Source organism: Nomascus leucogenys, chromosome 19, assembly GCF_006542625.1.
Source record: "Nomascus leucogenys isolate Asia chromosome 19, Asia_NLE_v1, whole genome shotgun sequence".
Taxonomy (NCBI): Eukaryota; Metazoa; Chordata; class Mammalia; order Primates; family Hylobatidae; genus Nomascus; species Nomascus leucogenys.
In genome coordinates, this window is record NC_044399.1 from 24,535,758 (window position 1) to 24,550,447 (window position 14,690).

Here is a 14,690-nt window from a genome sequence, read left to right on the forward strand (position 1 = left end):
CCTCCAGAATTTTTGCTGAGACCAAGGGCAGTGACAGCCCCAGAGACAGAAGGGATACAGGAGAATCAGTACTGGACATTGATGGAGGCTGTGCAGGGGAGGTGGAGAGGGAGTGTTGCCGTCTGGGAACTCAACGGGGGCACAGATGGAGTGGCAGATAGGGCTCAGTGTGCCTGCCTGGTCTCTGAGGAGAAACCTCTGACCGAGTGGGACCCAGAGTGCAGCTATTAAGCTGGTCATCTCCCTGGGGTGTCACTAGGGATAGGCATGACACAGAGTGAGTCCCCCCACCTGCAGCTGCACCTGGGACCAGGCTTTAACCTCCCTTCTCTCTCCTCTACCTCGGTTCTCATCCCTCCTCCCACTCCCTCTAGGCAAACAGCATTCTGACGCTTCCTAGCATTTGCTATGAGGTAATGCTCTGGAATCCCTAGTTATTCAAATTATATAAACCAGGGGACTCAGAGAAAGAGAGGGTGCTCTCAGAATCCAGTCCTGCAGCCAAGGAGGAAGTCCTTCCTTCCTTCATTTTACCAGGCTGCTTCAAACCAAGGCACTGGGTTTTCTTGAAACTTATGGTAAGTCCCCTTTCACATCTTTTCAACTTAGAGTCCGTGTGAGAACCGGGACACCTGTGCTGTTGAAAAGGGGGACACAAAAGCTGAAAATGCCCGGAAGGATATGGCATCCTTGAACTGCGGGACGTGTAGCTGCAGCTGTGGGGTGGACCATGGAAACAGGTTTGAAGAGAGAAGCTCTGTTCTTCTCCATATCCCGTCATTGTTCTGAGCCAGGGTTCCGCCTCCTCCCTAGGGATGAAGTTTGGTAGCAAAGGCCAGAAAAATGAAAGTTCAATGTTGGCACAGGTTCCCAGGAAATGAAGGTGGAAACCACTGTCTACCCTTCTCCAAACTCAAAAACGTGAAATAATGGATTATTTTCGTATGTGTGTGAGATGGAGTCCTGCTCTGATGTCACCCAGGCTGGAGTGCAGTGGCACGATTTTGGCTTACTGCAACCTCCTCCTCCCAGGGTCAAACCATCCTGCCACCTCAGCCTTCTATGTAGCTGGAACTAAAGGCACCCACCACCATGCCCAGCTAATTTTTGTAGTTTTAGTAGAGATGGTGTTTCACCACATTGGCCAGGCTGGTCTCAAACTCCTGACCTCAAGTGATCCGCCCGTCTCGGCCTCCCAAAGTGTTGAGATTACAGGCGTGAGCCACTGCGGCCAGCCAAGATGGACTCAAGTTTTCACCTTGGCGTCTCTAGAAAGGGAAAACTTGGGGAAAACCCACACCTCTACCCTTGAGTGAAGATGCCAAGTAATTATACTATAGTTGGTCTTGAGCGTCCTTTTTTTTTCTGTGCCTCTCTCTCATCCCTTCCTGTTCTTCTCTTCTTCCAATTTATTTTTGTCCAGGGGATTATGTGCTCTATCCAGAAACGCCCCACCCAGGCCTCTGGGGCAGGAGTTCATGCTGTAAGATTACTTTCCTTTCTCCTTCTTCTGCACTTCATCACAACTCTGGTTCCCTGGAGGGTGCAGTTTATCTTAGCTAGTAGTTAGGAGAAAAGCATCTAGTTAAACTAATTCAAATTAAAACCATGAAAATACTCTTCTTAAAGAGCTTGGCTATTTCCCCTTACTCCTGAAAACAGCCACACAGGATACCCAAGTGGGCTGACATGAGGGAATCATCTTTAAACCAAGATGCTCCTCTCTCCCTTGCCTGTAGTCTATGAGCTCTGTAGGCTCCTTTAAAGAAAGCAGGGCTTTCTTTCTTCCTCTCATGCCTCTGAGAAATTTTCCAGAAATTTAAGGTGAAAGATGGAAAATATCCTCAGTAATGGTTCTCTAAAATACACTTGCCTTTTTTTTTGAGACAGAGTCTCACTCTTGTCGCCCAGGCTGGAGTGCAATGGTATGATCTCGGCTCACTACAACCTCTGCCTCCTGGGTTCAAGTGATTCTCCTGCCTCAGCCTCGTGAGTAGCTGGGATTGCAGGTGTGCGCCACCACACCCGGCTAATTTATTTGTATTTTTAGTAGAGACAGGGTTTCATCATGTTGGCCAGGCTGGTCTCGAACTCCTGACCTCAGATGATCCACCCACCTCGACCTCCCAAAGTGCTGGGATTACAGGTGTGAGGCACTGTGCTCAGTCTGTACTTGACATTTTTAACTCCTAGGGTCCTTGGGCAGATATCCACATCTCTGTCTCGGGAGGCAGTCCTGGTCCTTAGCTTTCCACCCCAGCCCCCTCGTATCCCTGGAAATTGAGAGCTGCCAGGAGCAAAGCAGATTGTTGCTGACCTCAGAAGAATACAAGTCGGCCATTTGTGAGGAGGAGGGATTCAATAACCTCCTGGAACAGAAATAATAAAGATGAGGCCAGTCTTTCACATGTGGCATGTTTTCTTGGTGTGCTTTGCTCCTTTGGAAGAGACTTAGGGGACAGGAGCATGAGAATGGGGCCCCCAAATATACCTGTTCCTTCTGAGGCAGATGAGAGGCAGCCCAAATGAAAGCCCTCTTCCTGGCTGGTAAGGGCAGCAGAGATGGTGCTGAGACAGCTGTCTCTACATCATTTCTCAAAAAGCAGCAAAGGACTACATGGAGGTGAAAGTCTTCCCCATCTCAATTTGCCTGCTTAGCCAAATGTGGAATGTTGTAGAATGCATATCTTGAATATTAGTCAGGATTTTGTCAGCTTCCAAGGCAAGAAGGAAGGGATTCGTTGACTCCAGTACTGGGAAGTTTAAAACATGACTCTTCAGATGTGACTGGGTTTAGGGATTTAAATAATATCATTAAAGCCCAGTGTGGTGGCTCATGCCTGTAATCACAGCACTTTGGGAGGCCAAGGTGGGCAGATCATTTGAGGTCAGGAGTTTGAGAGCAGCCTGGCCAACATGGTGAAACCCCATCTCTACTGAAAATTAGCTGGGTGTGGTGGCAGGCACCTGTAATCTCAGCTACTGGGGAGGCTGAGGCAGGAGAATTGCTTGAACCCAGGAGGTGGAGGTTGCAGTGAGTTGAGATCATGCTACTGCATTCCAGCCTGAGTGACAGAGTAAGACTGTGTTTCAAAAAATAAATATAAATAAAGAAATAAAGTCATTAGTTCCATCTCCCTCCCTCGGTTGACTTGTTTGTCTTAACATTGGCTTTTTTCTCAGGTAGGATCTCTCTGCTGAGTGGCAGATGGCCTTGGGCAGCGATGAGTATTACATTGTTTTCCCTGGTGTCTTTCTTATCAACTCCATCAGAAGTCCCAGAAAGGACTCTGACAGGCCTGGCCTGGGTAACGTGTCCTTACCTGAACCAATCATTGCGGCCAGGAGGACAAAGTCCTCTAATTGGCTAGCTCGCATTATGACCCCAACATGTATGGGGAAGACCAGGCAAGGAATTAGCCATCTTGTTAGGTAGAGGAGGAGCAATTCTGAAAAGGAAATTATATTAGGCAGATAAAAAGTAATATAACTATGCACTTTTATAAGTGTCAACTTACTCATTACTAATGCAAATTAACCAGCAATAGGGTGGGAGATGTGAGCAATACCAAGATTTATAAGACATGTTTTTTTGTCCTTAAAGATCATATAATCTATTTGTTCCAGAAGCTAGTCACACTCTCTAATAATTTGAGGAAACATGAACGAATTCATTGGAAAATATTTGCTAAGTGCTTACTTAATGCCAGACATAGCTCTAGATTCCTGTTATACAAAGATAAAAGACAGCTTTCTTCCCATAAAAACCTTACAATCAAGTGAGAGAGACAAGCAAACTAACAAACATTTAAAGTGCAGGACTTACCTGGGCGCAGTGGCTCACACCTGTAATCCCGGCACCTTGGGAGGCTGAGGCAGGAGGATCACTTGAGCCCAGGAGTTTAAGACCAACCTGGGAAACATAGGGAGGCCCTGTCTCTACAAAATTTAAAAATTAGCCGGGCATGGTGGTGTGCACCTGTAGTCCCAGCTACTCAGGAGGCTGAGGCAGGAAGATCACTTGAGCCTAGGAGATTGAGGCTGCAGTGAGCTGTGACTGCGCCACTGCACTCAGCCTGGGCGGCAGAGCAAGACCCTGTCTCAAAAATCAATTATCAACCAATCAATCAATCGATCAATCAATACAAATAAAGTTCAAGGCCACAGTTGCAATGACAGAAGTGTGCACAGTTATCATGAGAGTCCCCAAAAGGCACCAACTCAACCTTGGGCTCAGAGGAAGTGATTTGTAAGCCAGAGCTTGAAAAACAGGTGGGAGTCAGGTGAGATTGGACAGTGGGGAAGGATCTTGCAGGCAGAGGGGCTAGTTTGTGCAGAGGTACAGGGTGTGGAGTAGGGTGGTGTGTTTGGAGAACTGTAAATACTGACACGCATCACTTAACAACAGGGTTATGTTGTGAGAAGTGCATTGTTAAGCAATTCTGCCCTTGTGCGAACATCATAGAGTACTTACACACATCTAAATGGCATAGCCTGCTACGTACCTTGACTATATGGTAGAGCCTATTGCTCCTAGGCTATGCGCCTGTACAGCATGTTCCCGCACTGAATACTGCAGGCAATTGGAATGCAACAGTAAGAGTTTGTGTATCTAAACCTCTAGACATAGAAAAGGCACAGTAAAAATGCAGCGTTTTAATCTTATGAGACCACTGTTGTATATGAGGTCTGTTGTTTACCAAAACGTCATTCTGCAGCACACGTCTGTAGTTTGAATGGAGTACATGAGGGGGTACAGGGAGAGATGAACCCAAAGCGGTAGGCAGGAGCCAGATCACAAAGGGCCCTGTGTCAAGCGTAGATTTCAGCTTGCCCCTGATTTCGAACAGGGCATGGACGTGTCCAGATTTGCAATAGAGCATGCTCATTCTGCCAGCATGTGAGAGGAGTGAGCCAGACTGGAGGCAGGAAGGAGAGTCAGGGGACTGCCGTGGGAAGGCACTCGAGACGTGGTGGGGACTCCTTCTGTGCAGGCAATGTCAGCTGATAAAATAGATAATTAGAAAAGTCACTGTTCTGCAACCCCAATTCAGGCAAGGATTCAGATTATCAGCAGATGCTAAGATATTCACATGGTCTTAAAGAATCATTCCACAGATTTTTAAAAATAATTTTTTATTTTTTTTGGCCAAGTACGGTGGCTTTACGCCTGTAATCCTAGCACTTTGGGAAGCTGAGGCGGGTGGATCATTTGAGGTTAGGAGTTCAAGACCAGCCTGACCAACACGGCAAAACCAGGTCTCTACTAAAAATACAAAAAAATTGGCCAGGTGTGGTGGCGCAAGCCTGTATCTCAGCTACTCAGAAGACTGAGGCAGGAGAATCACTTGAACCTGGGAGGTGGAGGTTGCAGTGAGCCAAGATTGTGCCATTGAACTCCAGCCTGGGCAACAGAATGAGACTCTGTTTCAAAAAGAAAAAAGTTTATTTTTAATTTTTTTGGGTACATAGTAGGTGTATATATTTATGGGGTATGGGAGATGTTTTGACACAGGCATGAAATGCATAATAATCGCATCATGGAAAATGGGTATCTATCCCCTCAAGCATTTATCCTTTCATTTCGTGGATTATTAGTATTTGAGATGGAGTTTTGTTTTTGTTGCCTAGTCTGGAGTGTAATGGCAAGATCTCGGCTCACTGCAACCTCCGCCTCCCGGGTTCAAGAGATTCTCCTGTCTCAGCCTCCTGAGTAGCTGGGATTACAGGCATGTGCCACCACACCCAAGGATTAATGACAAAATACAAAATTTTGTATTTTTAGTACAGATGGGGTTTCACCATGTTGGTCAGGCTGGTCTCGAACTCCTAACCTCAGACGACCCACTTGCCTTGGCCTCCCAAAGTGCTGGGATTATAGGCATGAGCCACCGCGCCCGGCCATTCCACGGATTATTAACTACACAGTGGAAACTGTACCTTTGCAGTGGAAAGATCTGGTGGCCATCATCTTAAGCAAGAGATCAGGCTCCAAGTAGTGGGACAACCTGACGTTATGGACCTTCCAAGGGATGTGATAAGCGATGGGTAACATCTCTTGTACAGTATTCTTTCCAAAGAGTTTCAGCCTGAATCTAATAATGAGGAAACAACTAGACAAATCCAGAATGTGGGAGGTTACATAGGAAAACAGGTTGGAACTGTTCAAAAACTCAGTGTCATAAAAAACAAAAATAAAAACAAAATGGGAGGAGAATGTTCTAAATCAAAAGAAAGAGACCCAACAACCACATAAAATATGTAACCCCTAATGAGATCCTGACACTTAAAGCTGCCTGAAAGATGGCTGGGCACAGTGGCTCACGCCTGTAATCCCAGCACTGTCTCAAAACAAAAAACAATAAAAACCGCATGAAAGACACTAGGGAATAATTGGGGACAGTTGAGTTTGAACTAACTATGAAGTACTGGTTTTCTTAGGTGTAATAATGATATCATGGTTATGTAGGAGAATGACTTTATGCTTAGGTGATGCTGCAGCATTGAGGGATGAAGTGTGATGATGTCGCCAATCTACGTCCAAATGACTCAGGAAAATATGCGTGTTACTATGTACGTACATCACATATGGATGCTTTTACATATATATGATATAGGAAACTATCATATATATGACAGCTAGGGGTGTTCTTACCAATGAGGCAAAATTTTAACAATGTTTCTGTTTGCATGAAGGATCGTGGAGATTCTTATATGATTCTTTCAGGGTTTTTGGTTTTTTTGGTAGTTTAACACCATGAAAAAGAACGAAAATAAGAAGCGGAAGTAGGAGAAGGAGGAGAATTAATGACAGTTTGACCCACGACAGTGGCAGTGGTTTGGGGGAGTGTCCTGGGCTGCCGTAACAAAGTACCCCAGCCTGGGTACTTACAAACAACAGAAATGTACTTCTCACCGTCCTGGACGTTGGAAGTCTGAGATCAGAGCGCCAGCACGGTTGGGTTCTGGTGAGGACTGTCCTCAGGGTTGCAGACTGCTGACTTCTGGTTGTATCCTCACCTGGCAGAAAGAGGGCTAGAGAGCTCTCTGGGGTCCCTCTCTCTCTCTTTTTTCTTTTTTTCTTTTTTTTTTTGAGAGAGGGTCTCACTCTCTCATCCAGGCTGGATGGAGTGCAGTGGAGTGATCCTGGTTTCTGTAACCTTAACTTCCTGGGCTCAAGCAATCCTCCCGCCTCCCGAGTAGCTGGGAGTACAGGTGTGCTCCACCATGCCTGGCTCATTTTTGTATTTTCTGTAGAGATGGAGTCTCACTATGTTGCCCAGGCTGGTCTCTAACTTCTGGGCTCAAGCAGTCTGCCCACCTTGGCCTCCCAAAGTGCTGGGATTACAGGCATGAGCCCCCGCACCCGGCCTGCTTTCTCTCTGTTTTTTTTTTTTTTGTTTTTAAGGCTAGTCAAGTGAAGCAGTGGGAGTGGAGAAGGAACAAAGAAGTCTGTAACTAGTTGTTATCGATTAGGTGTAAACACCACTGCTCTTGGCCCAGCCTGGAATCTCTTTTATAAGGTACTAAACCCATTTATGAGGGCTCCGGTCTCATAACCTAATAACCTAATTACCTCCCAAAGGCCCCACCTCCTAATAGTGTCACATTGGGGGTTAGAATTTCATATATGAGGCTGGGCGCGGTGGCTCACGAGGCGGGTGGATCACGAGGTCAGGAGCTCGAGACCACGGAGAAACCCCGTCTCTACTAAAAAAAATACAAAAAAATTAGCCGGGCGTGGTGGCGGGCGCCTGTAGTCCCAGCTACTCGGAGAGGCTGAGGCAGGAGAATGGCGTGAACCCGGGAGGCGGAGCTTGCAGTTAGCCGAAATTGCGCCACTGCACTCCAGCCTGGGCGACAGAGCGAGACTCTTGTCTCAAAAAAAAAAAAAAAAAAAAAAAAAAAAGAATTTCATATATGAGGCCGGGCGTGGTGGCTCATGCCTGTTATCCCAGCATTTTGGGAGGCCGAGGCAGGTGGATCACTTGAGGTCAGGAATTCAAGACCAGCCTGGCCAACATAGTGTAATCCTGTCTCTACTAAAAATCTAAAAATTAGCCAGGCATGGTGTTGGGTGCCTGTGGTCCCAGCTACTTAGGTGGCTGAGGCACGAGAATCACTTGAACCCAGGTGGCACAGGTGGCTGCGAGCTGAGATCGCACCACTGCACTCCAGCCTGGGCCACAAAGAGAGACTCTATCTAAAAAAAAAAAAAAGGTCAGACACGGTGGCTCACACTTGTATCCTAGCACTTTGGGAGGCCGAAGGAGGCGGGTCACTTGAGGTCAGGAGTTCAAGACCAGCCTGGCCAACATGGTGAAACCCCGTCTCTACTAAAAGTACAAAAATTAGCCAGGCATGGTAGTGCACTGCTGTAATCCCAGCCACTCGGGAGGCTGAGGCATGAGAATCGCTTGAACCCAGGAGGTAGAGGTGCAGTGAGCCGAGATCACGCCATTACACTCCAGCATGGGAGACAAGAGTGAAACTCCGTCTCAAAAAAAAAAAAAAAAAGAATTTTATATACGAATTTCAGGGAGACACAACCATTCGGTTTGGTTCATTGTAGGGAAGAAGTTAAGAGAAATACAGGAATATCGGGAATCTGTCCTGATGTGGAATAATGTTTGGGGATTCAGCTAGCATGAAGTTAGGGAAATGAGCCCAGTCAGGGGTTCCAGTCCCGGACATAGATTATATGACATACTTTCCTAATGCAAACTGTGACAAAAATCACCATAAATCAACAATGCTTACCTTACCACACCAAGCAGAGAGCTGTGAACAGTGCTGAATCCGGCATCAGGATGCCGGAGTTCTGATCCTGGCTCTACCATTGAGCAGCTGTGAGTGAGGTGAGCTCTTCTGGGGCTCTTTCTCTGAAAAATGAGAAGATTGGAGCAGACGTTCCCCGAGGCCCTGTTCTATCTTTCACAAGTACACAGTTGTAGTCACCCTTCCTTATTGACGTTACTGAGTCATCTGAGCTAAGTGTTAATGAGATGTTGTCGCATCTGCCATTTCATTCTCGACGTCTTGAATTATTTCTCCAACCCTCTTGGCCACTCTCTCAGGAGAGCCTGTCCTTGACTAAACGAGGTCCTCACTGAACGCGGCGCTTTACAGGGGAGCTGTAATAGTTACCAGTTCCTCATCGTGTCTGCCCTAGATTTAGTGATGAGTTTTCTTCCCGGACTCTTGGATGTTGCTTTCTATCAATAACACATCTGACTTTCTCTTTGTTATGAAGCTAACACATACTTACGGTAGAAAATCTATAACATTCGGGAAACTCTGTAAAATAAAACTTTTTTTTTTTTTTGAGATGGAATCTTGCTCTGTTGCCCAGGCTGGAGCGCAGTGGCGCAGTCTCAGCTCACTGCAACCTCCGCCTCCTGGGTCCCAGTGATTCTCCTGTCTCAGCCTTCCAAGTAGCTGGGACTACAGGCGCATGCCAACACATCTGGCTAATTTTTTTTTTTTTTTTTTTGTATTTTCAGTAGAGATGGGGTTTCACCATGTTGGCCAGGCTGGTCTCGACCTCATGATCTCAGGTGATCTGCCCGCCTTGGCCTCCCAAAGTGCTGGGCTTACAGGTGTGAGCTATAGTGCCTGGCCTTGTAAAAGAAAATTTAAGTTACTTACAACTCCAATTTGCCGAAAGCCACTATTAAATTTTTTTCTGAATGGTGTGTGTGTGTGTGTATGTGTGTGTGTGTGTGTGTGTGTGTGTTGCATAGTTCATCTCTTATATACATAATTTTGTATTCTTTTTCTCGTTTAATAATATATGTTGCACACTCTCTTGGGAGGGAATGGAACAGACTCCCATTCTATAATTTCTTTTTCAGAATTTTACAAGCTTAGAATGTCATTATGGCATTTTAACAGCCCTCCATATATGAAACAGCCCTCCATATATATTACATTATATACCCAAGAAATGTAATGTTAAAATGTGTTTCTTTATCATATCTTTTTCTATATAATTAAAATATTCAGTATTTTCATATAAGAAATTTTCCAGGCCAGGCCAGGCATGGTGGCTCACGCCTATAATCCCAGCACTTCAGGAGGCCAAGGTGGGCAGATTACTTGAGGACAGGAGTTCAAGACCAGCCTAGCCAACATGGCAAAAACCCATCTCTACTAAAAGTACAAAAATTGGCCCGGCATGGTTGCAAGTGCCTGTAATTCTAGCTACTCAGGTGGCTGAGCCATGAGAATTGCTTGAACCCAGGAGGCAAGATCGCACCACTGCTCTCCAGCTTGGGCAACAGAGCAAGACTCTGTAAAAAAGAAAGAAAGAGCGAGAGAGATAAAGAAAGAGAAAGAGAGACAGAAAGAGGGAAAGAAAGAAAGAAAGAAGAAAGAAAAAGAAAAGAAAGAGAGAGAGAAAGAAAGAAAGAAAGAAAGAAAGAAAGAAAGAAAGAAAGAAAGTAGGAAGGAGGGAGGGAGGGAGGGAAGGAGGGAGGGAGGAAGGAAGGCAGGAAGGAAGAAAGAAAGAGAGGGAAGGAAGGAAGGAGGGAAGGAGGGAAGTGGGAGGGAGATAGGGAGGAAGGAAGGAAGAAAGAGAGAGAGAAAGAGAGAAAAAGAAAAGAAAAAGAAAGAAAGAAAGAAAGAGAGAGAAAAGACATTTCCCAGGCCAGGCATGGTGTCTCAGGCCTGTAATCCAGCACTTTGGGAGGCCAAGGTGGGAGGATCACTTGAGCCCAGGAGTTTGAGGCCAGCCTAGGCAACATGTCAAGACCCCATCTCTACAATGTTAAAAATTAGCTGGGTGTGGTGGTGGTGCCTGTGGTCCCAGCTAGTCAGGAGGCTGAGATGAGATGGGAGTAACACTTGTGCCCAGGAGGTTGAGGATCACAGTGAGCTGTGATCACGTCACTGCACTCTAGCCTCGGTGACAAAGCAAGACTGCAATTAGAAAAGAAAAATGAGAGAATTTTCCAAATAACTGGGCAACTCTTTTCCCACCTTCTCTTGTTTTGATGTAAGGCTGGCCTGTTACATCATCAATACTACTGGGGAAATACCAGGACACAGAAAAAACGAGGGGAAGAAATACAGTACAATGTCTTAGTTTATGATACTACATTGTTCATGATGGATCCATAGAAATACATCTGGGGGGTGGTGGCATTTGTAGGGTGTGTATGCAGTGAGTGGATGGTAGGGGAGAGGCAAGTGGGGAGAGTAAAAAAGATGAATTAAATTGGATGGGTGTTGAGTGAGGCATGGTAACTACTTCAGGAATGTTTTCTCTTCCTTTGTTACCAATGCCAAATAGCAAAGGCTAATTTTAATGTAATGGGTATATGTGTGTCTAAGCGGAGAGACAGACAGACAGACATCATGGGGGGAACGCATCCTAGAGTCCTTTTAAAATCAAAACCAGCACTAATGAAGAGCATTTTCTAACGTCATTATATTAATTTAAAAACATCCTAACACTTGACAGATGGATATTCTTAAATGTCTTCAAGGAAGAACCTAAACCATTTGCTCATTCTAGTGTCTCATATTTTGATCCGAAAATTTCAAACCACTTAATTCATCCTCATGGCTCTCCTGGGAAGCAAGGAGAAAGAAGAAATTACTCTCTACCACCTCTTTTATATGATATATGTCTACATACACTTACATTTTTATTACACACTTAACTTTACAGGAAAGGAAATCCCATAAACTAGGTGCATCTCTCTGAAATCACTTTTAACCCTCATTAGCTTGGAGACATTCAATTGAAACCGTTGCCTACATACTTTCTGTCTCTCTGCATTCTTTCCAAATATACACATTTCAGTGACCATCACACTTATTATTATTATTATTTTTTTTTTTTTTTTTTAAGACAGAGTCTCGCTCTGTCACCCAGGCTGGAGTGCAGTGGCATAATCTCGGCTCACTGCAATGCCTCCTGGGTTCATGCCATTCTCCTGCCTCAGCCTCCTGAGTAGCTGGGACTACAGTCACCCGCCACCATGCCTGGCTAATTTTTTTTATTTTTGTATTTTTAGTAGAGACGGGGTTTCACCGTGTTAGCCAGGATGGTCTCGATCTCCTGACCTCATGATCTGCCCACCTCGGCCTCCCAAAGTGCTGGGATTACAGGCGTGAGCCACCGCGCCCGGCCACACTTACTGTTTTTAATGACGGCATAGCATCTCATTGTAACAGTATGTCATTGTTTACACAATTATTTTATTGTGAGAGCTTTTGGAGTTGTCTTTGAATTATTTGAAACATCATAAGTAATATTATGAATGCATCATTGTGCAAAATATTCTTTTTCCTTTTGGATTCTTTTGAGTCCCATTGATGCTGGCTTTTATTATTATACACTTTGCTCGTATATAATAACAAAAGATAGATAACAGAACCACTAAGCTCTTTATGTTTGTCTAATTTCTATCAATGATTTAGGTTATGCCTTCTATTTTCCTGTGTATAAAATTGTCTATTCTTATTCTTTTACACTCTGGCTGTTTGCCAAGTAGAAGCTAAGGATTAACCATATACATTTTTATTAAATCTAGATTTTTTTAGGAATCTCAGCTTTTTTTTTTTTTTGAGATAGAGTCTTGCTCTGTGGTTGTCATGAGTCATTTTCACGTTCTGTGCCCCCATTTTTTTTTTTTCGAGACGGAATCTCACTTTGTTGCCAGGCTGGAGTGCAGTGGCGTGATCTCGGCTCACTGCAACCTCCACCTCCCAGGTTCGAGTGATTCTCCTGCCTCAGCCTCCCGAGTAGCTGGGATTACAGGCACAGGCCACCGTGCCCAGCTAATTTTTGTATTTTTAGTAGAGACGGAGTTTCACCATGTTGGCCAGGATGGTCTTGATCTCCTAACCTCGTGATCCACCCGCCTTGGCCTCCCAAAGTGCTGGGATTGCAGGCGTGAGCCACCACACCTAGCCTGCGCCCTTCTCTTTAAACTTTATTCCATTGCATTATTTTTTTGATGTAGTTTTAGATATTATAAAGGGAGTGTAACAGGACTCACTCATGGACTCTTTTCCAAGAATTTCTGCAGCCCTTGGAAACTCCCACATCACCACTGCAAAAAACCCAGTACCTGAATCCTCTGGTCTCAGCATAAGAAAATAGCCTTGGCTCATGGTTGAAATGGGGCCTGGGATATCCTAGGAAATGACCTCCTCTGTGGGGAGTGTGGTGAGAGCTGGGTTGTCAGTCTCCAGGGACACTGCTATCAGTATCCTCCTTTTCCACTTTATTCTTTGTTCCAAAATAATCATTGTAATATCTCAGAATTAAATCTCTGGCTGTCCTTTCAACCATGTGGTTAGAGACCAGAACTGATTATTCCCAGAGCTGCCCATAGGTCATGGGGAAGGCAAGGACCTCATGTTTCCTTGACTTAAACACGCTCGCTCTGGGCCACTGTGATCACAGAGTTGTCTTTCTTCTGTTATCCTGGGCCTGAATGCCTCACATGCTTCCCTGGCTTGAGGCAAGAGGTGCAAGATAACTGAAGGTTATCTTCATGGTCATCTCAAGTATGACCATTTGGGGTGGGGGTTGTTTGTGCACGTGCATGTCTGTGCATGTGTGCATGCTGCTTATCTCTCTGCATATCTGTTGGGCTACATTTGCTATGCTTGTGCAACAGCCCTTCTTCTACAGTCCTGGATGGAAGATGGAGGCGAGATGGCTGGATGATAGTGACAGGGAAGGGTGCTCACATGGCTGCCGACAGGCTCAGGCCATTCTGCTCAGCTGTGCACAGTTGGAATACAGTGGGTTATTGTTATAGGAACTGAGCTCCCTGTTCTAAATTCCACCAAAGTGTAAGTAACATGACCCAGGATGAGAATTCATCATGATTTGGCCAGGCACGGTGGCTCACGCCTGTAATCCCAGCACTTTGGGAGGCTGAGGCGGGTGGATCACCTGAGGTAGGGAGCTGGAGACCAGCCTGACCAACATGGAGAAACCCTGTCTCTATTAAAAATAGAAAATTAGCCAGGCATGGTGGCACATGCCTGTAGTCCCAGCTACTCAAGAGGGTGAAGTGGGAGAATCGCTTGAACCCGGGAGGGGAAGGTTGTGGTGAGCCAACATCTCACCATTGCACTCCAGCCTGAGCAGCAAGATCGAAACTCCGTCTCAAAAAAAAAAAAAAGAGAATTCATCATGATGCTAGAGAGGCTGGGAATTCCTATGGGCTTGAGGGAGGGGAGTGGTGGAGCGGGGAGGAGAGAAGTACAGAAATTATCATACAATTGTCTGCTGATGTTTTTCAAAGGTGCACTCTAAAGCTTTTATATAAAAGGATATATGTTTTTTAAAAAAATAAAAAAGAAAATGGGCTGGATGCCGTGGCTCATGCCTGTAATCTGAGCACTTTGGGAGGCTAAGGCCGGAGGATCACTTGAGGCCAGGAGTTCGAGACCAGCCTGGCCAACATGGTGAAACCCCATCTCTACTAAAAATACAAAAATTAGTGTGTGGTGGTGCATGCCTATAATCCCAGCTACTTGGGAGGCTGAGGCAGGAGAATTGCTTGAACCTGGAAGGCGAAGTTTGCAGTGAGCCAAGATTACATCACTGCACTCCAGCCTGGGCAACAGAGTGAGACTCTGTCTCAAAAAAAGAAAAAAAAGAAAAGAAAATGCCACTAGGATCTCTGAAACTCCTATTAAACAGAAGACTGCAAAAGCCA

General features: G+C 45.4%; 1 long non-coding RNA gene across 1 annotated transcript in view; it reads left to right on the forward strand.

Annotated features, from left to right (window-relative positions):
• Positions 1 to 14,690, forward strand: part of LOC115831519 — a 78,939-nt gene that overhangs the window by 39,883 nt on the left and 24,366 nt on the right. Inside the window, exon 2 of the long non-coding RNA XR_004027013.1 lies at positions 610 to 740. This is a non-coding gene — a long non-coding RNA (uncharacterized LOC115831519). The remainder of the gene's footprint in view (positions 1 to 609; positions 741 to 14,690) is intronic.